This window comes from Homalodisca vitripennis, chromosome 1 (assembly GCF_021130785.1).
Source record: "Homalodisca vitripennis isolate AUS2020 chromosome 1, UT_GWSS_2.1, whole genome shotgun sequence".
In the NCBI taxonomy this organism is placed as follows: domain Eukaryota; kingdom Metazoa; phylum Arthropoda; class Insecta; order Hemiptera; family Cicadellidae; genus Homalodisca; species Homalodisca vitripennis.
In genome coordinates, this window is record NC_060207.1 from 6542303 (window position 1) to 6569179 (window position 26877).

The 26877-nt window shown below is 34.4% G+C and overlaps 1 protein-coding gene and 1 non-coding gene across 2 annotated transcripts in view; one reads left to right on the plus strand and one right to left on the minus strand.

Annotated features, from left to right (window-relative positions):
• The window catches only part of LOC124365864 (discoidin domain-containing receptor 2-like), a 194197-nt gene that overhangs the window by 60950 nt on the left and 106370 nt on the right, over positions 1 to 26877 (plus strand).
• On the minus strand, positions 16749 to 16819 carry Trnaa-ggc. Its single transcript has one exon. It is a non-coding gene; the product is annotated as a tRNA-Ala (tRNA).

The window sequence follows — 26877 nt, forward strand, 5'->3', positions numbered from 1 at the left end:
AGTTTGCTAATTATAACAAGGTAGGAGTACGCCACATTATGTGTACAAGAACAAGCTTTACTAACTTTTCATACTTAATTTCAAATCTCTATGTAATATAATTCATTCTCAATGTGTCCTGTAGACATATATGCAGACATACAATCGTACAGAAAATAAATCTTTAAATCCCCCGGCAGATAAAAAGAATGTTTTCTTCATACTTAGTGTTACGCTTCTACGACCTGGCATGATGGTTGGACATTATCATAGAACTAATTTTTGCTGATGTAGAAATGAGGTTCCATGCAAACTTCAAATCTTCATCTCATGATATCTTGCCACATGATTCTATTTACTATGTTAGGGTTTATAACGGTGTTCAAATAATACAAGTTCCGGCAAGATGGCGAGGGACTACAACAAAAAAATGCGCTGAAATTAATTATATTGTCACCGACCTTAAAATTATCTCCAGTCATATTTTTTTCTATTAATAAAAGTTTTCCTTGTTGAAATCTCATATGATTGTAAATGGTTTAAAAACTTGCCTGGTCGTAGGTGTTGGTTAGGATATCACCGTTAAGGCCTTGTTCCCCAGGTTAAGTGTTAGAGAGGGGGCTCTTAGTCCTAACGTCGTCTGGTAAAATAAGACATTACTTTACTTTTATTTACTTTACTTTTTTACACAGTAGATCAATGTAAAAATATTTGCTAACGCTCAGCAAAATTCCATGTTATGACAGGCATTATCATCAAACTTAGTGCTGCTGATATTAGTAATGACGCTATATGCATTATTTTAAGTCTGAGAGACAGTTAATTTTCGAGATACTGTGCGGACAGTTAGACAAATTAACCGTCAGATTACTAGGGTGAATTTTAAGCCCTTCCATATTGTAATTTGTTCCCATATATTGAGTCACAATATGTTTATTGTTATTTTCCAGGATTTATTCAAGTAACTTTGTAAAATAGTTCTCTGAACACGTACAATTAAAATAAACGGTAATCTAATGAAAAAAATTAGAAATTTGTGTTTCCATTGCAACAAAATTACATTACGTATGCCTTGTTTGTATATTGTGTTAAATTAAACTTAATCTACATCAGCTTGTCACATATGCTTATAGAGTATTGAGACTGGAATGAATAAAGACAGTTAATACACCATACAGATGTGTCTTATCCATGAAGGACAATGTGGGTTACTTGTTGAATTATATTTATGTAAAATTAAAAGAATAAAAGAATTACAATGCAAAGAGGTTTTTGGTCGCTAATCTTTTAATCAGGGTTTGTGTAGAAATCTATGTACTAAATAATTAAGAATGTATTCTCTATTTTATGCGTTTATTATAATTACATATAAAGTACTTATATGTTATAATAATATTTGAAAGTATAACATTTTATAATAAATAGTCAACTTTAAAAGTCATACGTTCCCTTTGGAGAAACTTGTATTCTGCTTCACAGAATCCTGACAAGGAATGGAGGCGTTCCTGAACCGGAAATATTTGCCATTGTTGTTTTGAGCTGCCACTGCTGCCATAATACTCCAAGATATCTCCTGCACTTCTACCACATGACGTATGACAGAGTCTTTCATAGTAAAAAACTGTTATGTTATTTTCCGATTAACTTTATCATTATTATATTAAATATTTATGAAATATATTCAAGCAATATTCTTATACTTGGTACGTATATGTATACACATGGTAAAAAACAAAAAAGTTGGGCTGGCTATCGATTTTAAAATTTTGTGTGTCATTCTAAGCTAAAGATGGGGAATAAACTTTTCCAATTTCCACTCCATTAAGCCACTAGACACCATTTTCTATTAACAAATTATTGTCTCTAAAACTAGTAAAAGCTAAGGCAAAAATAATTGGCACATGGGTTTAAATAGGCAAGAAAAAATTGAAAATAGTACCTAGTACATTTTGTATAACTGATGTAATACAGCTGATTCCTATCGGAAGACAAAATGTTTGCTTCTCACAGCTTGTGCAAGCATACATTTAAAGTGGTCGTACTCGCTTATGCCTTGACGGATTTCAATGAAACTACTACCGCTGGAATTGCAATAGAATTTTTTCAAGTTGTTGGTGTCAAGTACAAAGTTGTATAACTATACCCGTTTTTTTGTTATTTGACATTAAAAAATGTGCAACAGACGCCATTTTGTTAAAAAGAAAATAACAATAATTATTTTGTTTTTAATTTTCCTCTTTCTATTCAAAAATATGTGCCAAATTTGGTTTCTTTAGCTTTACTGGTCTGAGAGAGACTTACATTTCCGTGAATTAGACATATGATCGATAGCTCAAAATGATCTTTATTGGTTACTGATGTAAAAATTTGCTAACTGGTAGAGGTGGTTGCATATCCTGACAAACTTAATTTTTTACAAGACGGACTTTAATTATTTTGCTCTTTGATCTTTTGACACAAAAATCATAATGGATCTCCAGTAAACAACTGGAACCTATGAACCTATATTTCAAGTCTCTAAGATTTTTCTTTAAAGAGTAATCTCACTAGTAGATGAAGAGACAACGACACAATTTTAAGAAGGACCTGTCGGGTCTTTAATTGTTTATACTTTGAGGGAACCTTAGTCTGTTAAAGATCTTTTATTCTTATGATGGACTAAGTGGGTGTTAAGTTTTATAATACGAGTAGTAGGAGTTATAATTATGTAAAATACTAAAGCAGTGGCTTAGTCAAAGTTTATTAAAAAATACTCTAAAGTGACGTTCTGAAACAAAATCTTTATATATATATATATATATATATATATATATATATATATATATATATATATATATATATATATTTCTTGTGTTCGTGTGTATGTGACTGAACTCCTCCTAAACGACTGGACCGATCTTGATGATATTTTGTGTGTGTTTTCAATGGAATTCGAGGATGGTTTAGATTCATAATTTGGTCGAATTTAAATAGTTTATTTAATAAATATTTTATTTAAAACTGTTGTTGATTTTGGAATGTTTTACCTTCGTTCCGGCAGACTGCGCTACCACAAGTAATACAAAGTAAACTGATACTTAACCGCTTAAATACTTTCAGCTGAAGTTCGTCAAAGAGGCAGAAACAATTGTTTACATTTAAAATTTAGAAACTTATTATTGTAACGTGCTTGATCAGTAATGTAATGCAGATTGCATAGAAGAAGTTATTGCCTAATATCAAATTTAGATTACACCAATGATCAATAAACTATCTAATGCAATGAAAATACTATTAAGCGTTGTTATAAAAACCACATCAAAAAGCCGTAAATGTCTGCACATAAAGTAATCGAATTTGGTTATATCGAAGGTAAATGAAAAGAGCCGAAATAAGACGCTTTATGGTCGAAATTGGTTATCATTTATACATTTTCTTGATCAGAGCACAAGGCAATCACCACAATAATACTGGAAATATCTTAGACAGAAAATTAATTTTAACAGACCGAATTTGATTCTTTATAACCTAATTAGTTTATCGAGATTCATCCATATAAATTAATTGTTATGAATAACTTATTAACACCTAGTAAAAACCACGAAAGATAGAGACAGGAAATATTGTACATACCTTCATAATGCGCCCAAGAGGCTCACGAAGGAACGACTATCAATTATCTCAGTAATGTTCAGAATGTGATAGAAAAAGAATACGTGAATATACTGTAGTGTACTGTTTTTCAACGGGAAATTGCGTGCGAAGCCGCGGGCAACTGCTAGTATTATATAATATTATTATCAATATCGCAATTAACGTCAGATGTAATATGACTTGGAACGATACAGCAAGGTAAACCCTCCAATCCTACCAAGTGTAGTAAACCAAGTAAATTTTGATAGTCCCACTCGAGTTACGGAGACGGTTTTAACAACTCAAGAACTGTTATTGAAAAACGTTTCTGCAGTGGTAAGAGAAATGTTCCCTCCGCAATCAATTACTCCGCCAAACCCCACAATTGTACTCAACAGTGATTAATCCGTAAACGCTCCAGTAGTTCGACACAGCTGAGTAATGGCGCCAGTTTAAAACACATTAGTTGTTGTGTGGCAGCTGTTGTTACATTTGTCTTGCGGTTCCGTTACAGATTTGCAAGGACTAAATCGTGCTCAATAATTTTATCGTTGTAGGTGGTGAATTGCATATGGAGACTTTCTATTGTTTGTTGTGGCATTCAAGATTTACAGAGTAGACGACCCTATACATCTTGGTGCCGGTGACCTAGTCGCGGTTATTTAACAATGAGGTATTTTATTACCGTTTTCACTTTCAAATACCGTCGACAAAACTTAACCTAAGATCATCCGAGCAGCATTTTACACTTTCTGCTGTAGTATTAGCTTATTATTTTGTTTATGGATTAAAATTTAATGTGAGCTTTACAAGGATGACAAAGAGATAAGCATGCCAAAATGAAAGCTGAAGGATTCGATGATGATGCTTAATCGTCTACTAGAGAATCGTTCCTTGTATAATGGGAGGGGGTGTTTCTTTTCTATGGTATATTAAAAAGGTACCACAATTACAGACAGGATTTGTGTCTTTAGCTTGGCTCTGATGCGGAAGACTTGAGCAGAACGACCATGGGCTCTTTCCACAAGGTAATACTTGTGGCACACGGTCTAAGGCATCGGATCAGAGTGAAGCATGGAGCGGTTGAACTATGGCACACTCTATAGTCAAAACAGTTAGACTCAACTCTATAGTCTCGTACTTAACTAACTCTCCTCCATATTCTGTTTCATTAAATCCTCGATCAGAATAAGGCTTTATTATACATTTAGAAAGGGCACAATATAGGTAAGAAATCCTCTATCTAACACAACCTAAAGACCAATTGCTTAAAGGTGATTTGCGATCCACGCCAAACAGCCGAGCAGGCGGGCTGCTTGCAAGGACAATATCGCTCTGCGGTCACCCATCCAATCAGCAGGCGTGCTTGACAATGCTGGATCCGGTTATCTGACGATAGCTGCCGTACCCGCTACACTGTGCCATTGGCTAAGTACGGGTTTAAATTTCTTCAAAAAGCATAAATTTGTCATATATTTAAATAAACTGTCGAAAAAAATAAGTCTTAAATTGGGCATATTTCACATGTTCATCAGAAATAAAACTATTGTCGTACAGCGCATAGTTTGTAGCAGAGGCCTGTCCCTGAAATTCCATCTGCCAATCGGCTTTTAGTGCAAACCAATTTACTGTCCCTTTTCCAAAGTTTATTTACCTTAAACATAATATACGTGTGTTATTATATGCACATTCTTCTTTTTTGGCAGCCAATTCTAAATCGACCATAATGTTTCCTTCTCAATAAATTCCAATTTCCTGTGCTTTATGCATTACAAAATTATAATTAAAAAGGAAATCCCAAAACAGTAATGTAACATCCCAAACTCGCTTAACTGTAAAATTAATCTTGCAGGGCTCATTACTGAGTAAAACATTTGTTTGAAATTGGATTAGAGGTAGAGTACATTGAGAGTGGAGGGCACTCAAGTCCGGGCACTTCAACAGGACAATATAAACAGTGGCTACAATAACTGTCTGGAGTCTATTGTACCAGTCCACTTGCAAGATGGCGTTCTGTTTCAACCTTAAGGTTCATAAAATATATACCTTCCTTTCAGCTATAAGTCTCACGCTCTTGTGTGGATATATACAGGTTTGTAACCAATACAATTATACTCGAATGAGAAAACAAAATTAACTATCATTTTCAATTATAGTTTTCTTTTGCCCTCATCCATCCCTCCCTCCCTATACCTCACACCTTTCTATAATTTTAAATGTAACGAGTTACAAAATTTGCATTTATTTAAGGAATTTTGTTAATAATGCCTATTTAGCAATAATAATCATGAATGGTTGTGAACTTGACCAAAGTCAATAATTCTGACCCTTATTCTACCCGGTAATCCTTATCTCTTTACACTTAAAGACAACGTCGTTTAGAAGATTATTTGATGTATTTAAATTCGATAAGACACATATTACAAACTGCTATTAGATTTTACTACGTTGGCTAATCGTTCCGCACTGTAAAATTGAATATTTAATTTACTATTAAATTTGATTATTTGTTTAATATTTTTTTCAACAATGAGCCTCGTATGTATTATATAGCATTGATCTAATTTTTATATTTCATTTAAGAAACAGCCTCGAACCAGAAGGTATTGAATATTAAATGTTAAGCAGTTAGATGTGTCAACTATCCTAACAGTGAAATATGTGTTTAATGTTTTAAATAGGGCGTACCATAGAAGGTATGCAACACTAATTAATACCAAAATAGTGTCTAGCATGTTGATCTCAATAAATATCGGTAAGAATTGGCCGAAAAAGCAGCCATACTGTAAACTAACACTTAAAAATGTTTCATTTAGTAATTGATAGCAACTATTGCTCAAGATGCAGGATAAATTTTATTTATGATTCTGTCTGTTCCTTCAATCTTCATGTTGCATCATGCTTAATTTCTATATACAACATTACTTTTAATGATGGTGCATGTCACTCTTGGAGATTTGGATAGAAAGAAAGAAAGAAAGAAAGAAAGAAAGAAAGAAACACTTCTTTATTGAGGCGAAATTAGGACCACATGGTCCTTTCTTACATTTAACCTCTTAAAAAATTAATCTTAATAATGTAAATTAAGGCTAATTAACTATAGCTTACACTTACAGTAATCCATTCACTCTTCCATTCACACAGTCACGATTCAAAGAGTAGCCCCGCCGCCCACCACGATCATCCGGTCCAGGTATTTTCGTCTCAGCTCCGCCACAAACCGTTTTCGGCTCTCAATTTGTTTGACAGGATCTGGCAAGGAGTTCCATAATCTACATGCGGTAACGGTGAAGGATCGGTTATAGGTTTTGGTTCTGTGTATTGGAATTCTGAGACTTAGTGCACCAGACCGAGTTTCTCTTGCGCCACTCCCCGCCAAAAACTGAAAGTTTTCAGATAAATATTTTGGTGAATCCGTATTAATAATAGAGTGCAACAATGACAAAATTCTAATCGATCTTGAATCAGCTAATTTTAGAATTGATGATTGAATAAAATATGGTGTAACATGATCCCTACGACGTAAATCAAACAGAAAGTGAATGCAGTAATTTTGTGCTCTTTGCAGTTTAGTGCTAAGGGCTACAGTCATGTCATTGATTACAGAGTTGCAGTAGTTAAAGTAAGGAAACACAAGTGACTTGATCAACAGAAGTTTAATGTGATGGATAAGCGTTAGCGAAATTTTTGCATTGATGTCATGTGAGACGAAAGTATCACAGAACAATTATGTGTATCAATTATGTGTACACAATGTGATTAGAATCATGAGAAATTTTAAAATGTGTAGTAAATGCAACAGATGTTTGATGCAACCTCAGCGCACTTGACGTGGCGTACTCTTATCTTGTTATTAGTATATTAGTTGTCTAAAATTAATATTTATTTATCATTAAAGATATACGAGCCCACGAACCTCCATTGTTTCTACGGAAATCACTGTATAACACTCATAAACTGTACGGATACATAAGATATTGGATATTCGATTACAAGGGAAATTAATATCTAGGAAGCATTGTGTTGCATCGCGTCTCGGAGATTTGAAAGGGGACCAAAACGTTTCCGACTCGGAAATATTCTCCATTGTTGCTTGAACTGTAAAGGAAGGCAATTTGCTTTGGCGGGAGCTGAGCTGATGTCTATGGAAATTACACGTCAGCTATTATGTGTTTTTCATTAGCTGTTGAGTTTAAAATTACAAACAAGCAGCTGGATTTCAAAGTTCGAATTGGAAATTATGGCCATAAGTCAGTAAATAAATGTTTTACATATTAAAAAGATTGATACTACATAAAAGCCATACAAGTTTAACTACTTCATTATTTCATATATTTTTACGGTAGCCTATTTAACAGCGATAAGACCAACAAGATTTAAATATTTGTAAATCTAAATACTACGTCTAATTTTACTTCCAGAGATGAAATGCTGTATATTAGCTTTAATTTTTTATTTCTGTACAAAGTGGAAGGGCGTACAATTCTTCTAGAGCGTGCTCAAAGTTCATTTTAAATGAGTCGAATGAAAAGATAACTGACGTCAGTCGATAAATTTTGCTAAGTTTACCGAAGTAAGATGAAATCGCAAATTATAGATTGTATGTATTCATATACCTGTATATGTAACTGGTGGTACACATCTGTTTTTGCACATGACCTTCAAACAGAATTTCATTTTCGTCTGGCTGTCTATCCGCACGATATCTCAAGAAGAACTGGACTATAAATAGACTTGAAATTTTGCCCGGGCTTCATTTCTGTATTAGCAACGACAAATTTGATAAAAGTGCTATTTTACATTAGTCTTATTTGTAACTATTATTGCAACGAGATTACTGTAAAATACATGAATTTTTGAACAACCGATTACAACAATACGACATTTTAATACGTTACATTGTACCTCATGTAATCCTACTGACTCAAAATACAACATTATGACTTGCTGACTTGCTAGACACTGCTATGAAACCCTGCTTAATAAAGAAAAATGTGAACGTATTATAAGGTAAGATATATAGACTTTACGTTTTACAAGAAACTTCATTTCCTTATAGAGAAGAACGAGTTCTATAAGGTTGCATGTCTACCCATGGAATTTGGATGAGAGTTATTAATGTCTATCACTCAATAGGCTATAAAAATGTTTTGTCGGGGGATACAACAATTTCTTTTCTATATTTTCTGCATTTAATGCTAATGACAAAAGTACACATTCCATTTCTTACTTATCACGAAATTTAACACAGCACAGTTTTGAAATGGTTAAGAGGTCCTTTTATGTCTTTTTAAGTTGTTTTTATTTTAAGTATCTGTAACCAGTATTTGTATTGAGCTTGTAAACTCGCTTGCACAGGTGTGACGTTAAACGTTGATTGTGACACACTAGTACCGTAGTAGTTCGTCAAGTATCTGTAAACCCAGTACTTGTATTGAGCTTGTAAACTCGCTTGCACATGTGTGACGTTTTTTAAACGTTGTTTGTGACACATTGTACCGTAGTAGTTCATCAAGTATCTGTAACCAGTACTTGTATTGAGCTTGTTAAAACCTCGCTTGCTCATAGTGATGACGTTAAACGTTGAATTGTGACACAATCGTACCTTAGTAGTTTCAATCAAGTATCTGTAACCAGTACTTGTATTGAGCTTGTTAAACTCGCTTGCACAAGAGTGATCGTTAAAACGTTGATTGTGACACACTTAGTACGCGTTAGTAGTTCGTCAGGTATCTGTAAACCAGTACTTGTATTGAGCTTGTAAATCGCGCTTGCACATGTGTGACGGTTAAACGTTGATTGTGACACAAAGCCTAGTAATGTAGTATGCGGCATCAAGTATTCTGTAACCGAGTACTTGTTATATTGAGCTTGTAAAACTCGCTTGCCACATGTGTTTGTGACGTTTAACACGTTGATTGTGACGCACACTAGTTAACCTTAGTAGTATAATTTTATTCATCGCAAGTATCTGTAATACCACGTTACTTGGTAGTCTTGAAGCATTGTTACAAACTCGACTTGCAAAAGAGGGGACGTTAAACGTTGGATTGTGACACTACTAGTAAACTTAGTAGTTCATCAAGTATCTCGTGTAAACCAGTACTTGTATTGGAGCATGTAAACTCGCTTGCAAATGTGTGACGTTAAACCGGTTGATGTGTGACACACTAGTACCGTAGTGTGTTCATCAAAGTAATCTGTCAACCACAGTACTTGTATTGAGCTTGTACGATAACTCGACTTGCACATGTAGTGTGACGTTAAACGTTGATTGTGAACCACTAGTACAGTAGTAGTTCATCATAGTCATCTCTGTAACACAGTATAGTACTTTGTAATTGAGCTTGTTAAACTACGCTTGCACAATGTGTGACGTTAATCAGTTGATTGTGACACCACTAGTACTCAGTAGTTGTTCGTCAAGTATCTGTATCCAGTACTTTGTATTGAGCTTGTAAACTCGCTTGCACAATGTGTGACGTTAAACGTTGATCCTGTGGACACACTAGGTATCGTGAGTAGATCGTCAAGTCATCTGTTAACCAGTTTACTTGTATTGTAGCTTGTAATACTCGCTTGCACATCGAGTGTGTGACGTTTAAACGTTGATTGGTGACACACTAGTTACCGTAGTATGTTCATCAAGTATCTGTACACCAAAGTACTTGTCTATTGGAGCTTGTAAACTCGCTTGCACATGTGTCGACGTTAAAACGATTGATTGTTGACACATTGTATAGTACGTTTGTAGTTCGTCAAGTATTCTGTAACCAGTACTTGTATTGGAGCTTGTAAAACTCGCTTGCACATGTGTGACGTTAATACCGTTGATTGTGGACACACTACGTACCGTAGTTGTTCGTCAAGTATCTGTAAACCAGTACTTGTATTGAGCTTGTACAACTCGCTTGCTCAGGTGTGACCGTTTTAGAACGTTGATTTGTGACACACTAGTACCGTATATGTAGGTCGTCAAGTATCTGTATCCAGTACTTTGTATTAGAGCTTGTAAAACTCGCTTGCATAATGTGTGACGTTTAAACGTTGATTGTGACACACTAGTACCGTAGGTAGGTTCATCAAGTATCTGTAATCCCAGTACTTGTATTGAGCTTGTAAACTCGCTTTGCAAAATGTGGTGACGTTAAAACGTTGAATTGTGACACACTAGTACTGTAGTAGTTCATCAAATGTATCTGTAACCAGTACTTGTATTTGAGCTTGTTAAACTCGCTTGCACATGTGTGTGACGTTAAACGTTGATTGTGACACACTTAGTACCGGTAGGTAGTTCATCTAGAGTATCTGTAACCAGTATTGTATTGAGCTTGTAATACTCGCTTGCACATGCTGTGACGATTTAAACGTTGATTGTGGACACAAACTATGTACCGTAGTAAGTTCATCAAAGTATCTGTAAACCCAGTACTTGTATTGAGCTTGTAAACTCGCTTTGCACATGTGTGACGTTAAACCGTTGGATTTTGACACACTAGATACCGTAGTAGTTCGTCCAAGTAATCTGAAACCAGTACTTGTATTGAGTCTTGTTAAACTCGCTTGCACCAATGTGTGCACGTTAAACGTTTGATTTGAGACACACTAGTACCGTAGTAGTTCGTCAAGAATCTGTAACCAGTATAGTATTGAGCTTGTAAACTCGCTTGCACATGATGTGACGGATTAAAACGTTGATTGTAGACACACTAGTACCGTATGTAGTTCAACTCAAGTATCTGTAATCCAGTACTTGTATAGAGCTTGTAAAACTCCGCTTTGCACATGTGTGACGTTTAAATCCGTTGGATAGTTGACACACTGGTAGCATACGTAGTAGTTCAACAAGTATCTCGTAACCTAGTACTTGTATTGAGCCTTGTAACTCTGCTTGCACATGTGTGGAACGATTAAACGTTGATTGTGACAATATAGTACCGTAGTAGTTTCATCAAGTATCTGCTATAACCCAGTACTTGTATGAGCTTGTAAACCACGCTTGGCACATGTAGATGTGACGTTTAAACGTTGATTGTGACACACTAGTACCGTAGAAGTTCATCAAGTATTTGTAACCAGTAACTTGTATTGAGCTTGTAAACTCAGCTTGCCACATGTGTCGACGTTAAACCGTTGATTGTGAACACTAGTACCGTAGTAGTTCATCCAAGTATCTGTAACCAGTACTTGTATTGAGCTTGTAAACATCGCTCTTGACACATTAGTGTGGAAGTTAACACGTTGGATTGTTTTGACACTCTAGGACTTAGTAGTTCATCAAGTATCTTGTAACCATGTTACATTGTATTGGAGCTTGTTAAACTCGCTTTGGCACATGTGTGACGTTATAATCGTTGATTGTGGTACACATCTAGTACCGTTAGTAGTAGGTGTCATACAAGTATCTGTAACCCAGTGACGTGTATTGAGCTTGTTAAACTCGCTTGCACATGTGTGAGAGCGTACGTTTAAAACGTTGATTGTGACACAACTAGTACCTTAGTAGTTCCATCAAGTATCTTGTAACCAGTATCTTGTATTGAGACTTGTTAAACCTCGCTTGCACATGTGTGGACGTTATTAAACGTTAGATTGTTGACGACACATAGTTACGTGATTAGATAATTCGTAAGGATCTGTAACCAGTAATGTATTGAGCTTGTAAACTCGCTTGCACATGTGTGACGTTTTAAACGTTGGATTGTGACACACTAGTACCGTAGTAGTTCGTCAAGTATCTGTAACCAGTACTTGTATTGAGCTTGTAAACTCGCCTGCACATGTGTGACGTTAAACGTTGATTGTGACACACTAGTACCGTTGATTGTGACACACTAGTACCGTTAATTGTGACACACTAGTAGCGTAGTAGTTAAACGTTGATTGTGACACACTAGTACCGTAGTAGTTAAACGTTGATTGTGACACACTAGTATCGTAGTAGTTAAACGTTGATTGTGACACACTAGTACCGTTGATTGTGACACACTAGTACCGTTGATTGTGACACACTAGTACCGTTGATTGTGACACACTAGTACCGTTGATTGTGACACACTAGTACCGTTGATTGTGACACACTAGTACCGTTGATTGTGACACACTAGTACCGTTGATTGTGACACACTAGTACCGTTGATTGTGACACACTAGTACGTTAGTAGTTAAAAGTTGATTGTGACACACTAGTACCGTTGATTGTGACACACTAGTACCGTTGATTGTGACACACTAGTACCGTTGATTGTGACACACTAGTACCGTTGATTGTGACACACTAGTACAGTTGATTGTGACACACTAGTACCGTAGTAGTTAAACTTTGATTGTGACACACTAGTACCGTTGATTGTGACACACTAGTACCGTAATAGTTAAACGTTGATTGTGACACACTAGTATCGTAGTAGTTAAACGTTGATTGTGACACACTAGTACCGTTGATTGTGACACACTAGTACCGTTGATTGTGACACACTAGTACCGTTGATTGTGACACACTAGTACCGTTGATTGTGACACACTAGTACCGTTGATTGTGACACACTAGTACCGTTGATTGTGACACACTAGTACCGTTGATTGTGACACACTAGTACCGTTGATTGTGACACACTAGTACCGTTGATTGTGACACACTAGTACCGTTGATTGTGACACACTAGTACCGTAGTAGTTAAAAGTTGATTGTGACACACTAGTACCGTTGATTGTGACACACTAGTACCGTTGATTGTGACACACTAGTACCGTTGATTGTGACACACTAGTATCGTAGTAGTTAAACGTTGATTGTGACACACTAGTACCGTTGATTGTGACACACTAGTACCGTTGATTGTGACACACTAGTACCGTTGATTGTGACACACTAGTACCGTTGATTGTGACACACTAGTACAGTTGATTGTGACACACTAGTACCGTAGTAGTTAAACTTTGATTGTGACACACTAGTACCGTTGATTGTGACACACTAGTACCGTTGATTGTGACACACTAGTACCGTAGTAGTTCGTCTGAACAGTTCCTACCAAATTGGTGATGTTCGGTATAACGTCTCTGCTCACGTAATAGAAGAGACAGAGAGCCTGATGACTTACTGCACCTATGTCGCGTTTCTTCCATTCCGCCAGCAGCGAGTACAGGTGCCAGCAGGTCTAGGAAGAATCGTTTACCGTAAATTGTGCGAAAATTTCGTTCTGTATATTTGCCTATAGGTTAATATGAAATCAGTCAGAACTACCTCTGTAGTTTATCTTCTCTTTCATGTTTGACAGAGAACTCTGTGTTACGTATAGACAACCTTGAGTTTCTGTAGGTTTTAAAGTTATTAGAAATAATCTATGTTTTCTATATACACTGCTTACCCCAAAATACCTTGCATCTGAAATAGAAAAGGCCGGAAAGTAATAATTTGTGTTACGTGTATGCATGTTAACATTATAAATCTCCGCACGGTGTGGTGGGGGGGGAGGGTTCGGAATATACTGTCACGAAGTTCAGGGAACCACACTTTTACAGTTTTTTTTTTAGCATTATTATTTTCTCTCTATGAGTGAAGTTTGGTATATGCGTGTAAAATACTGTCAAAATATTACCTGCTGTAAAGTAGCTATTTGGTTATTTATTTTAAGCCTTTTAAATATGAGTAATATATTCCGGACCACTTTTATAATTTGTGCGACCACCTAGCAAACTCCATTACTAATAAACTCTAGAAAACACGTAAACTATTACAACATTTATTCATGGTAAACTTAATGATTAATTTACTTGTCTGTACGTTTTATAAAATTAAATTAGTTCGACAAACACCTGGACTGCAGCAAAGTGAATCATCCAGTTTGGCCGGCATTCACTTCACACCTTCTCGATAAAGTTGGCTCTATCACCACGGCAGATTGTCGGATCCTGAGTCGAATAATAATGTCTTCTTGCTTTTATTTTATTCTGAGGAAGTATTACTTGAATTTTATTTTGGTTTGGTATGAACACTCACAGAGCGAAACTTGGTTAAATACAGGTATTTGGTTATGTACGCATACCATTTAGTACGAAATGAAATGTAATTGGTATATACGACTTATATACTTTTTAAAATATATTGGTAAATGTGATTAAAACACAAGTTTCTCATAAATGACAGCTAATTTGATACAAATTTAGATGAGCGATATCAGATTGGATATTTTATCAGAGTCGTATTTCGAAAATTTTTCCGACGTTTTCAACATTCACAAACATTTTTGGATATTGTTTTTATATATTAAAAATGACCTTTTGTGCTTTATTTTATGTCTACTGACGATATGCTTTGTTTACATATAAAGCAAGTTTAACGTATTTTTCGGTATATCCAAATGACCACAGAGAATGTGTGAAGAAAAACTGTAACTTAAATTAAAAAGTCAAAATTCTTTTTGCGAAATATTTGTTGGGTTAATGAGCTCATGGGTTAAAAAGTTGTAACTATGCTTTTAAATATATGGAAAATGTTCAGTTCAGAAATATTTTTCCATATAGATCGACATTTTGAGAAATGAAGAAAAAAAAGAATTGTACAAAACATTTATCTGATTTCCTGCTTTTGAATAATACACTAAAAATACTCAGGCAGCAAACGTACTTATAGTATTGAGCCTATATATTAAATGCTGTCGGTTTTAGCAACAGTACTGCAGTGGTATTTCATTTTAGTGAAACGATATACTGATATTTAAGCATATCGGTGATTTCAGGTAAATGGTAATTTTATTTTGGTATTTTGAACTCCATGTGAAATAGTTATACCTTCATTGTGGAAGTTGATAATTGTATTCGGGCATTTTGACCTTCACCTATAATCAGTCAGAAAAATAACACCTGGTATAGAAGGTTGCCTATAACAGGTATAAACGTGTAAAATAAACAAGGCCTAACACTAATTGGGCCTAATAACTGTGATGGACGTGTTGTTAGCATCAACAAAGTGGGCGCCATGCGACCTGAATATCAATGCGCCCAAAGGTGCTGGGTTATTAGCCAGTCACGGTGGGTTAGGGCGAGTTCTCGGCTGATTGACTTAGACCACATCTGCCCGCGCCCTACCACTATTTCTTTGTTGTATCATAAAGACTGAAGGATTTGATGCTGTTTAGAACTCGACTACTAAAATATATATTTATTCCTTAGGCTCATCTTCCATTTATATACTACTAACTGTAAAGCAAGGTTTCAAAATAACTCTCTATATTTTAGTCGTGTAACACTTTTTTTAAAGTTACAAGAAGAAACGAATACATTTTTGACAACTTTTTGTAATACGAGTAGTTAGTAAAACATTATACATGGATATCCATGTAAATGTAAAAAATATTTATCACCCAAATGGCGTTACGAGCAGATAATGTTGTGTTTTTGAGTTATTCAATGTTTGTAAATGTTGTGCAATGTTCATATTACAGTTGGTCTACAATATACTGTGAATATGATTTGTGAATAACTGGATATTTAATATTTAACTGGCCATTGTTGAAGACTTTACGAACTACAGGAATGTGGATATAAAACTAATTTATTGTATCTGAAAAGTAAAACTTAAAATTATAAAGAATAATTGTTTTCATTATACTTCAAAAAGGAAGCTTATAATAATGTTGCCCACCTCCTTAGACAAGTGATGGAAGGATATTATTATATGTCTTCTTCATATTATTATTTATTTAAATTTAAGTTTTTATAATTTTAAAATATGGTGAGAAAAATAAGTAGATTAATTGGAAGGAATTGTTATAACTTTCACAAAATTTTATTTCAACAGTAAAAAACTTACTCGTTGAACAAAATTTTATAGGAGTACAAAACATTTCTTCGATACTAAAGCTATACCATTTGTATCAAGTATACAATGCATCAAATAAACCGATACACGAAAGAAGCTGACAGAACGTAACAAAAGAGTTATTCCAAAGACAGTCAGATAGACAGACCGACTGCTCTTTGACCTTTAGACTCCAAAATCAATAACGTCCTTCCTTGGACAGATAGTAACCTACATAGGTGTGTGTGTGTGTGTGTGTGTGTGTGTGTGTGTGTGTGTGTGTGTGTGTGTGTGTGTGTGTGTGTGTGTGTGTGTGTGTATATAATTTAAATAAACATTGAATCACAAAAAGTACTAGCTCCGCCGGGACTCGAACCCGGATCTCTCACTTGCCGGGTGAATGTGCTACCATTACACCACAGAGCCCTCACTTTTTACGATTCAATTATTTTGTACTTGGCATTTATATGTGTTTAAATAACCAAACTAACATATAATTGGAAGACCAAATACCTGCCAAATTACTTTTATTTATATTCATTCAAATTGTATAAGTGGCAATAGCCTAATTTAATTTCAATAAACATTGAATCCCAAAAAGTACTTGCTCCTCCGGGACTCGAACCCGGATCTCATTGATCCATATGCTCCAACATCGAACTCTACGTTCCTCATGTAGAAATGAAATCCCATTGAGCCACATGCTCCGACATCGAACTCCACGTTCCTCGTGTAGAAATGAAATCCCATTGAGCCACATGCTCCGACATCGAACTCCACGTTCCTCGTGTAGAAATGAAATCCCATTGAGCCACATGCTCCGACATCGAACTCCACGTTCCTCGTGTAGAAATGAAATCCCATTGAGCCACATGCTCCGACATCGAACTCCACGTTCCTCGTGTAGAAATGAAATCCCATTGAGCCACATGCTCCGACATCGAACTCCACGTTCCTCGTGTAGAAATGAAATCCCATTGAGCCACATGCTCCGACATCGAACTCCACGTTCCTCGTGTAGAAATGAAATCCCATTGAGCCACATGCTCCGACATCGAACTCCACGTTCCTCGTGTAGAAATGAAATCCAATTGAGCCACATGCTCCAACATCGAACTCCACGTTCCTCATGTACAAATGAAATCCAATTGAGCCACATGCTCCAACATCGAACTCCACGTTCCTCGTGTAGAAATGAAATCCCATTGAGCCACATGCTCCAACATCGAACTCCACGTTCCTCGTGTAGAAATGAAATCCAATTGAGCCACATGCTCCAACACCGAACTCCACGGTCCTCATGTAGAAATGAAGCTTCGTGCATGATTTGAAGTGTATAGTACATTTTGTTTTCGTGATATAGTGTGGACAGACTAAATAAAACTATACACTAATATATTTTCAGTAATTTCCCAGTGGTAACAAACTGTAAAAATTAATTTAATAAATATTTAATGTTAACACATAAGTCTCGCGATTAGTGTTCTTATGTATATATTTTAACACTATTTTAGATATGTATATTGAAAAACTAATCTTCGCTATTACAAACAATTTTTGATTGTAAAGGAAAGCAGAAGTAAGAGCAAGAGGAAAACACGTTTATTCCATTAGGGTGGTCACGCAAGGGAGTGGGCGGAAAATTCAATTAAGAGCAACGACCAGAGAACCTTTATGAGAGACTCCTTTTGAAAAATATGAACTTTTTATGTGGTTTCAAAGTTTCGTTTTGTTACGTAGGTGAAACCTTTTGTACTAAAATTAATACAATGTATTTGTTTTAAAATTTATTCTAACTCTCCTTTAAGCAATTCAGAACTAAAAGAAAAACTATTTTTATTTGTTTTGGTAATATTTTTTACATGCAGAGTCGTTTAAAAGAGGTATCTTAGGTTTTAATTAGAAAATATTTTCTTATTTTTTAAACAGTAACGCGTTAATGGAGTAATGCAAAGTATGCAGCGAATAAACAAATGGATATGTACGTCTCTCACAGGAACAACGTACTTACTTTTATAACTTTTCGTTGCTTTTTAAAAACATAGCATTCTGATATTCTATATGAAAGGAAGCTTAGGTATATCAGATCTTCACTCTCTCCATATCTCAATAATTACAGTGTATGGTCTGCCAATTATATAATATTTCCAAAGAGTATTATTGCTATGGAGCTTTTGGTGATTGAATACTGAAATAAAACGTTTGTAAATATGTTTGAAATGCGCAATTTGCAATGAGTTGTTAGTAAAAGGTAGGGTAAAGAGGGTCCAGTGGTTGTCCATATCAGTTAAAGGCAAAGCCACATTCGGTGGTGTGTAATCTCCAGGGTGTGATGGCGGTCAGGGCGTTAATATCGATACAGTCCACCCAGAACACGATCCAGTTAATGTTTAGCAATTTCCTCACATTGTACAGCTATTATCCCAACAAACCTCATACCTTGTTCTTTCTAATATTTAACTTATATAAAATGTATTTATTATATAACATTGCGAGTCCAGGGGTTGTCCGTATCAGTTAAAGGCAAAGCCACATTCGGTGGTGTGTAATCACCAGGGTGTGATGGCGGTCAGGGCGTTAATATTGATACAGTCCACCCAGAACACGATCCAGTTAATGTTTAGCAATTTCCTCACATTGTAGCTATTATCCCAACAAACCTCATACCCTTCTTCTTTCTAATATTGAACTTATATAAAAATGTATTTATTATATAACATTGCGAGTCCAGGGGTTGTCCGTATCAGTTAAAGGCAAAGCCACATTCGGTGGTGTGTAATCACCAGGGTGTGATGGCGGTCAGGGCGTTAATATCGATACAGGCCACCCAGAACACGATCCAGTTAATGTTTAGCAATTTCCTCACATTGTACAGCTATTATCCCAACAAACCTCATCCCTTCTTCATCCTAATGTTTAACTTATATAAAAATGTATTTATTATATAACATTGAGGGTCCAGTGGTTGTCCGTATCAGTTAAAGGCAAAGCCACATTCGGTGGTGTGTAATCTCCAGGGTGTGATGGCGGCCAGGGCGTTAATATCGATACAGGCCACCCAGAACACGATCCAGTTAATGTTTAGCAATTTCCTCACATTGTACAGCTATTATCCCAACAAACCTCATCCCTTCTTCATCCTAATGTTTAACTTATATAAAAATGTATTTATTATATAACATTGAGGGTCCAGTGGTTGTCCGTATCAGTTAAAGGCAAAGCCACATTCGGTGGTGTGTAATCTCCAGGGTGTGATGGCGGCCAGGGCGTTAGTATTGATACAGACCACCCGGAACACGATCCAGTTAATGTTTAGCAATTTCCTCACATTGGGTAGCTATTATCCCAACAAACCTCATCCCTTGTTCATTCTAATTTTTAAATTATGTAAAATGTTATTTATTATTCATCACATTTATATGAGTTTTGTTCAAATATATTCGTTGCATACGACATCAAAGGCTTTTAAAATATCTTTTTTGTCTATTTCGTGCTCATATCTAGATGTTGTTTTTTCTGAATGGGTTTTAGAAGCGCTACTAAATAAAAAATAATTAGACATTGTACTAGATTCGTTATACATGAAATGGGTATGACTTGTAAGTACTTACTAATACTGAGTAAACACTACTATACTACCAAAGCCTCTTTCTAGACAAAATTTGTTATTGAGTGAAGCACTCCTCAACAACAAAAGAAAGAATATTCAATGCACATCTTATTTCAGTAGGAGTTTTTATGGGTGAGCGAAGCATTATCTCGTTCTAGACGTTATTTGTTACCGATGAGAGAATCACTCTTCAACATCAAAAGTAAAGTAGTAGCCTCGTTCAATATTGGGGTTTAATTTAAAAGGAACAAGATGATAAAAACCTAGCAGTCTCTAAAATGCTGTAAAATATTGTGTTTGATTGATCAATATGAGACAATTTTTATATATGAATATTTTTAATCCGACTTCTACTCAAAAATCAGTTATGAAAATTGGTAAAGCCTTTAGTCTGCTATTTAAGTAAATTATTTTCTTTCCGCAATCTTTATTGAAATAAAATATGTAAGTTACTTGCAATAAATTCCAAATTGAATTCACACTATCGCAGTAGGTACTTTAGTCATTCACTTTCGTAGTTCTATATAACCATTACTGTATGTGTGTACTTGATTAATTTTAGTAGCATAGAAGTGTATTTCAGATTTCTATCAACAAGCGCGTTACAAGATTTTACAATTACTGTTTACTGTAATTTTTTAGGATTTAAATAAATTTAAATAACTAATCCCAAAGCTTAAAGTAACTTAGACGGGTAAAGTCTCCACCAAAAAGGGGGAAACACGTTTATTCAATTAGTAGCCACTTGGGAGGGCGGGTAGAAAATCAAATTAAGAGCATCGGACAACAGCGAGGGTTTCATGATGGTTCTGCTTCTGCGAGTACCTTACCTCAGATATCTATGTCCACAATATATGAAGTGATAACATTGTTTTTTATTATTAGTTCCACCATTATAAAAATGTGGTAATGTACCTTATGTCCTCTTTGTGCAAAAAAACTACTGATTGACCGGAAATTGTTCAATCTTAATCATTGGTATAATATAAATAGACTATATAGGACCTATACTAAGTAGTTTTCAAGAGATACGCTGTATTGTTGTTTAATATACTAAGGGTTAACATTGTGTACTACTGCCAGTGAGATATTGTTAGTTAACACTTGGTACAATATAAATAGACTATATAGGACCTATACTAAGTAGTTTTCAAGAGATACGCTGTATTGTTGTTTAATATACTAAGGGTTAACATTGTGTACTACTGCCAGTGAGATATTGTTAGTTAACACTTGGTACAATATAAATAGACTATATAGGACCTATACTAAGTAGTTTTCAAGAGATACGCTGTATTGTTGTTTAATATACTAAGGGTTAACATTGTGTACTACTGCCAGTGAGATATTGTTAGTTAACACTTGGTACAATATAAATAGACTATATAGGACCTATACTAAGTAGTTTTCAAGAGATACGCTGTATTGTTGTTTAATATACTAAGGGTTAACATTGTGTACTACTGCCAGTGAGATATTGTTAGTTAACACTTGGTACAATATAAATAGACTATATAGGACCTATACTAAGTAGTTTTCAAGAGATACGCTGTATTGTTGTTTAATATACTAAGGGTTAACATTGTGTACTACTGCCAGTGAGATATTGTTAGTTAACACTTGGTACAATATAAATAGACTATATAGGACCTATACTAAGTAGTTTTCAAGAGATACACTGTATTGTTGTTTAATATACTAAGGGTTAACATTGTGTACTACTGCCAGTGAGATATTGTTAGTTAACACTTGGTACAATATAAATAGACTATATAGGACCTATACTAAGTAGTTTTCAAGAGATACACGCTGTATTGTTGTTTAATATACTAAGGGTTAACATTGTGTACTACTGCCAGTGAGATATTGTTAGTTAACACTTGGTACAATATAAATAGACTATATAGGACCTATACTAAGTAGTTTTCAAGAGATACACTGTATTGTTGTTTAATATACTAAGGGTTAACATTGTGTACTACTGCCAGTGAGATATTGTTAGTTAACACTTGGTACAATATAAATAGACTATATAGGACCTATACTAAGTAGTTTTCAAGAGATACACTGTATTGTTGTTTAATATACTAAGGGTTAACATTGTGTACTACTGCCAGTGAGATATTGTTAGTTAACACTTGGTACAATATAAATAGACTATATAGGACCTATACTAAGTAGTTTTCAAGAGATACGCTGTATTGTTGTTTAATATACTAAGGGTTAACATTGTGTACTACTGCCAGTGAGATATTGTTAGTTAACACTTGGTACAATATAAATAGACTATATAGGACCTATACTAAGTAGTTTTCAAGAGATACGCTGTATTGTTGTTTAATATACTAAGGGTTAACATTGTGTACTACTGCCAGTGAGATATTGTTAGTTAACACTTGGTACAATATAAATAGACTATATAGGACCTATACTAAGTAGTTTTCAAGAGATACGCTGTATTGTTGTTTAATATACTAAGGGTTAACATTGTGTACTACTGCCAGTGAGATATTGTTAGTTAACACTTGGTACAATATAAATAGACTATATAGGACCTATACTAAGTAGTTTTCAAGAGATACACTGTATTGTTGTTTAATATACTAAGGGTTAACATTGTGTACTACTGCCAGTGAGATATTGTTAGTTAACACTTGGTACAATATAAATAGACTATATAGGACCTATACTAAGTAGTTTTCAAGAGATACACTGTATTGTTGTTTAATATACTAAGGGTTAACATTGTGTACTACTGCCAGTGAGATATTGTTAGTTAACACTTGGTACAATATAAATAGACTATATAGGACCTATACTAAGTAGTTTTCAAGAGATACGCTGTATTGTTGTTTAATATACTAAGGGTTAACATTGTGTACTACTGCCAGTGAGATATTGTTAGTTAACACTTGGTACAATATAAATAGACTATATAGGACCTATACTAAGTAGTTTTCAAGAGATACGCTGTATTGTTGTTTAATATACTAAGGGTTAACATTGTGTACTACTGCCAGTGAGATATTGTTAGTTAACACTTGGTACAATATAAATAGACTATATAGGACCTATACTAAGTAGTTTTCAAGAGATACGCTGTATTGTTGTTTAATATACTAAGGGTTAACATTGTGTACTACTGCCAGTGAGATATTGTTAGTTAACACTTGGTACAATATAAATAGACTATATAGGACCTATACTAAGTAGTTTTCAAGAGATACACTGTATTGTTGTTTAATATACTAAGGGTTAACATTGTGTACTACTGCCAGTGAGATATTGTTAATTAACACTTGGTACAATATAAATAGACTATATAGGACCTATACTAAGTAGTTTTCAAGAGATACACTGTATTGTTGTTTAATATACTAAGGGTTAACATTGTGTACTGCCAGTGAGATATTGTTAATTAACACTTGGTACAATATAAATAGACTATATAGGACCTATACTAAGAAGTTTTCAAGAGATACGCTGTATTGTTGTTTAATATACTAAGGGTTAACATTGTGTACTGCCAGTGAGATATTGTTAATTAACACTTGGTACAATATAAAATAGACTATATAGGACCTATACTAAGTAGTTTTCAAGAGATACGCTGTATTGTTGTTTAATATACTAAGGGTTAACATTGTGTACTGCCAGTGAGATATTGTTAATTAACACTTGGTACAATATAAAAAGACTATATAGGACCTATACTAAGTAGTTTTCAAGAGATACGCTGTATTGTTGTTTAATATACTAAGGGTTAACATTGTGTACTGCAGTGAGATATTGTTAATTAACACTTGGTACAATATAAATAGACTATATAGGACCTATACTAAGTAGTTTTCAAGAGATACTGCTGTATTGTTGTTGTTTAATATACTAAGGAACATTGTGTACTGCCAGTGAGATATTGTTAATTAACACTTGGTACAATATAAATAGACTATATAGGACCTATACTAAGTAGTTTTCAAGAGATACGCTGTATTGTTGTTTAATATACTAAGGGTTAACATTGTGTACTACTGCCAGTGAGATATTGTTAGTTAACACTTGGTACAATATAAATAGACTATATAGGACCTATACTAAGTAGTTTTCAAGAGATACACTGTATTGTTGTTTAATATACTAAGGGTTAACATTGTGTACTACTGCCAGTGAGATATTGTTAGTTAACACTTGGTACAATATAAATAGACTATATAGGACCTATACTAAGTAGTTTTCAAGAGATACGCTGTATTGTTGTTTAATATACTAAGGGTTAACATTGTGTACTACTGCCAGTGAGATATTGTTAGTTAACACTTGGTACAATATAAATAGACTATATAGGACCTATACTAAGTAGTTTTCAAGAGATACGCTGTATTGTTGTTTAATATACTAAGGGTTAACATTGTGTACTACTGCCAGTGAGATATTGTTAGTTAACACTTGGTACAATATAAATAGACTATATAGGACCTATACTAAGTAGTTTTCAAGAGATACGCTGTATTGTTGTTTAATATACTAAGGGTTAACATTGTGTACTACTGCCAGTGAGATATTGTTAGTTTTCCGTGATTACTCTTCTACCGATTGTTAATGATCTGGTCTGTCAGTATTAAAATGAGTGACTGCGAGGTTATCTCGTAAAATAAAACGAGGAAATCATCAATTGAATGGCACTCAGAGAATCGGGGTCAACTTGTTCAGACACCGCCAAATAAGCATTTTCTATCCAGATGACATCTTTCCTCAGCACTGCAGATGTCTTTTACCGCTGCATTCACCAATAAATCCTGGCCGTGCATAAGCATGAAACATGCACCGCAGGACATGCACGAGAAGTCCGCTTGTTAGTCACATATCTTCTGAAATAGTTCAAACCTAATTGAGATTCCCTTACATTTGTTTGCTATGAAATACGATGCCTAAATTTGCTGTAAAGCATTTTTTTCAATCGTCACTCGTTTTGGTTTTCTTAATTCTTACTTTACGCTCGCCCATTCAGGAATATTAGCAAGTTTACCACGGCTTAGCCAATCACCTTCTAGACCTCTGGTATCTTAAAATGGCCACTGTGACGTCATCTGTGTATCCATAATTGTTTTATCCACTGGTAGTCAGATTACATTTTGCTAACTTGATTCCTAGTCAGTCGAACACATTTTGTCAGCTGCTCCTGATACAAACATTGTTTGCGCGTCTAATGGCTAGAATTCAAGGTTTCAACAAGCAGAAACTAATCTTAATACGTATTTATTTTTTGTTTGTTTAAACTTAGTGTAACTAAAAGACAATCAAGAAACATCTATTCATGCAGACTAATTGAGGCACTATATCTCACATCACATATGGAAGATGCATTAATTAGAGTGTATTGGGTTTCTGGTATATAAATTGTAGAGATAAAATAATATTTTGGAGAAATCTACATTTTGTATTTTTTTATTTCGAAAGGTTACATAAATAACAATTCAAAAAAGAGTTAAAATTACATTATGATAAATGTTCAGAACACATTCACATTGACTTAAAGGAAACAAATAAGGCACTAAAAGTCAATAGGTAACATGTGTAAATTTTATAAGATGCAGCACTACATTTTATAGATTGAAGCTAGTATTCAATGAAAGAATTTCTTCATATGAACCATGTATAAAATTATGTATGCAGACTCCGCAAGTGAAAGAGTTCTGAAAGCAATATTTTAGAGGTCCTTCTGAGCTGGAACAATATTGTAATAAATGATACAATGTTCTTATCTTTTGTACTTATTTAATGCATATTAACAGCACTTTGTGAGGTATTTCTTAAAAAATAATTCGATAAACTTTCCTTGCTGATTATTTTGTAATAATTAAGTCATCTGTGTTGCAGTGGTAATTTTCGGAAATTGAGGGATATGCGTTCGTCCTATTATTATATTCCAGGCGGAGGAAGGAATCTATCTTAGGAAGGATTTTGTCAATCGATCTTCTTGAAATATTTAATTCGGCTATTACCTTTAATCAAATCACATTTAATAAATATATAAATAGTAAATAATAGCTTTATCCAGAAGATAACCCTTTTAACTGTTATTAATTATTTCGAACGTACACAAAAATGAAAGAAGATATTATAAAATATAAATTGGAAAATAAACGGTAACTATGATACTTAGAGATATCAGTTGAACTTTTTCAAACAAATTACAATAATAATTAGTGTATTCTTGTTTTGTTGAATATTATAGAGCAGTAAAGCCTATTGAAGCAAATGATAGTTACATAATAAAATGTTAAAAAATTTATCATCAACTAAAATAGATTGCAATAAATCAGCGTCCAACAATATGAAGTACAGAAAAATTCACTTACAATGTATTTTTTAGCTGCAATCCTAAAATAAAATAACTTTTAATACTTCAATATTTTTTCTAGATTGATGTGAAATTTTTACTATAGTACTATCTTCCCAAATATTGTTAGCTTATTGTCTGAATTACCTAAAATGAGAAAATCATCACAACAATACCTCAATACATAAATGGTAAAGCCCTCCTCACTCACTCACTAAGTCATTTTCGTAAATATTTTCGATTTCAACCGCTAGAAGAAGTATATTCTTTCAACATCTCAATGATCTCGAAGGATTGAATTTCTCACACACGTAACTTACATAAAAAACCAAACGTGTTTCAATGAATATATTTGAAATTATGCATTGAAATTAGGTTGCAAATCCTGTAATAACTATGTTTTGATTTTAAATTTCTTGATGTTCCATAATGATGAGATATGATAGTGACGTGTCTGTGCTCGCTCAATAAACAAATTGTTTATGAAGATCAACTACCCATAATAGTTAAAACTCCTAGGAGAACTATATTTTT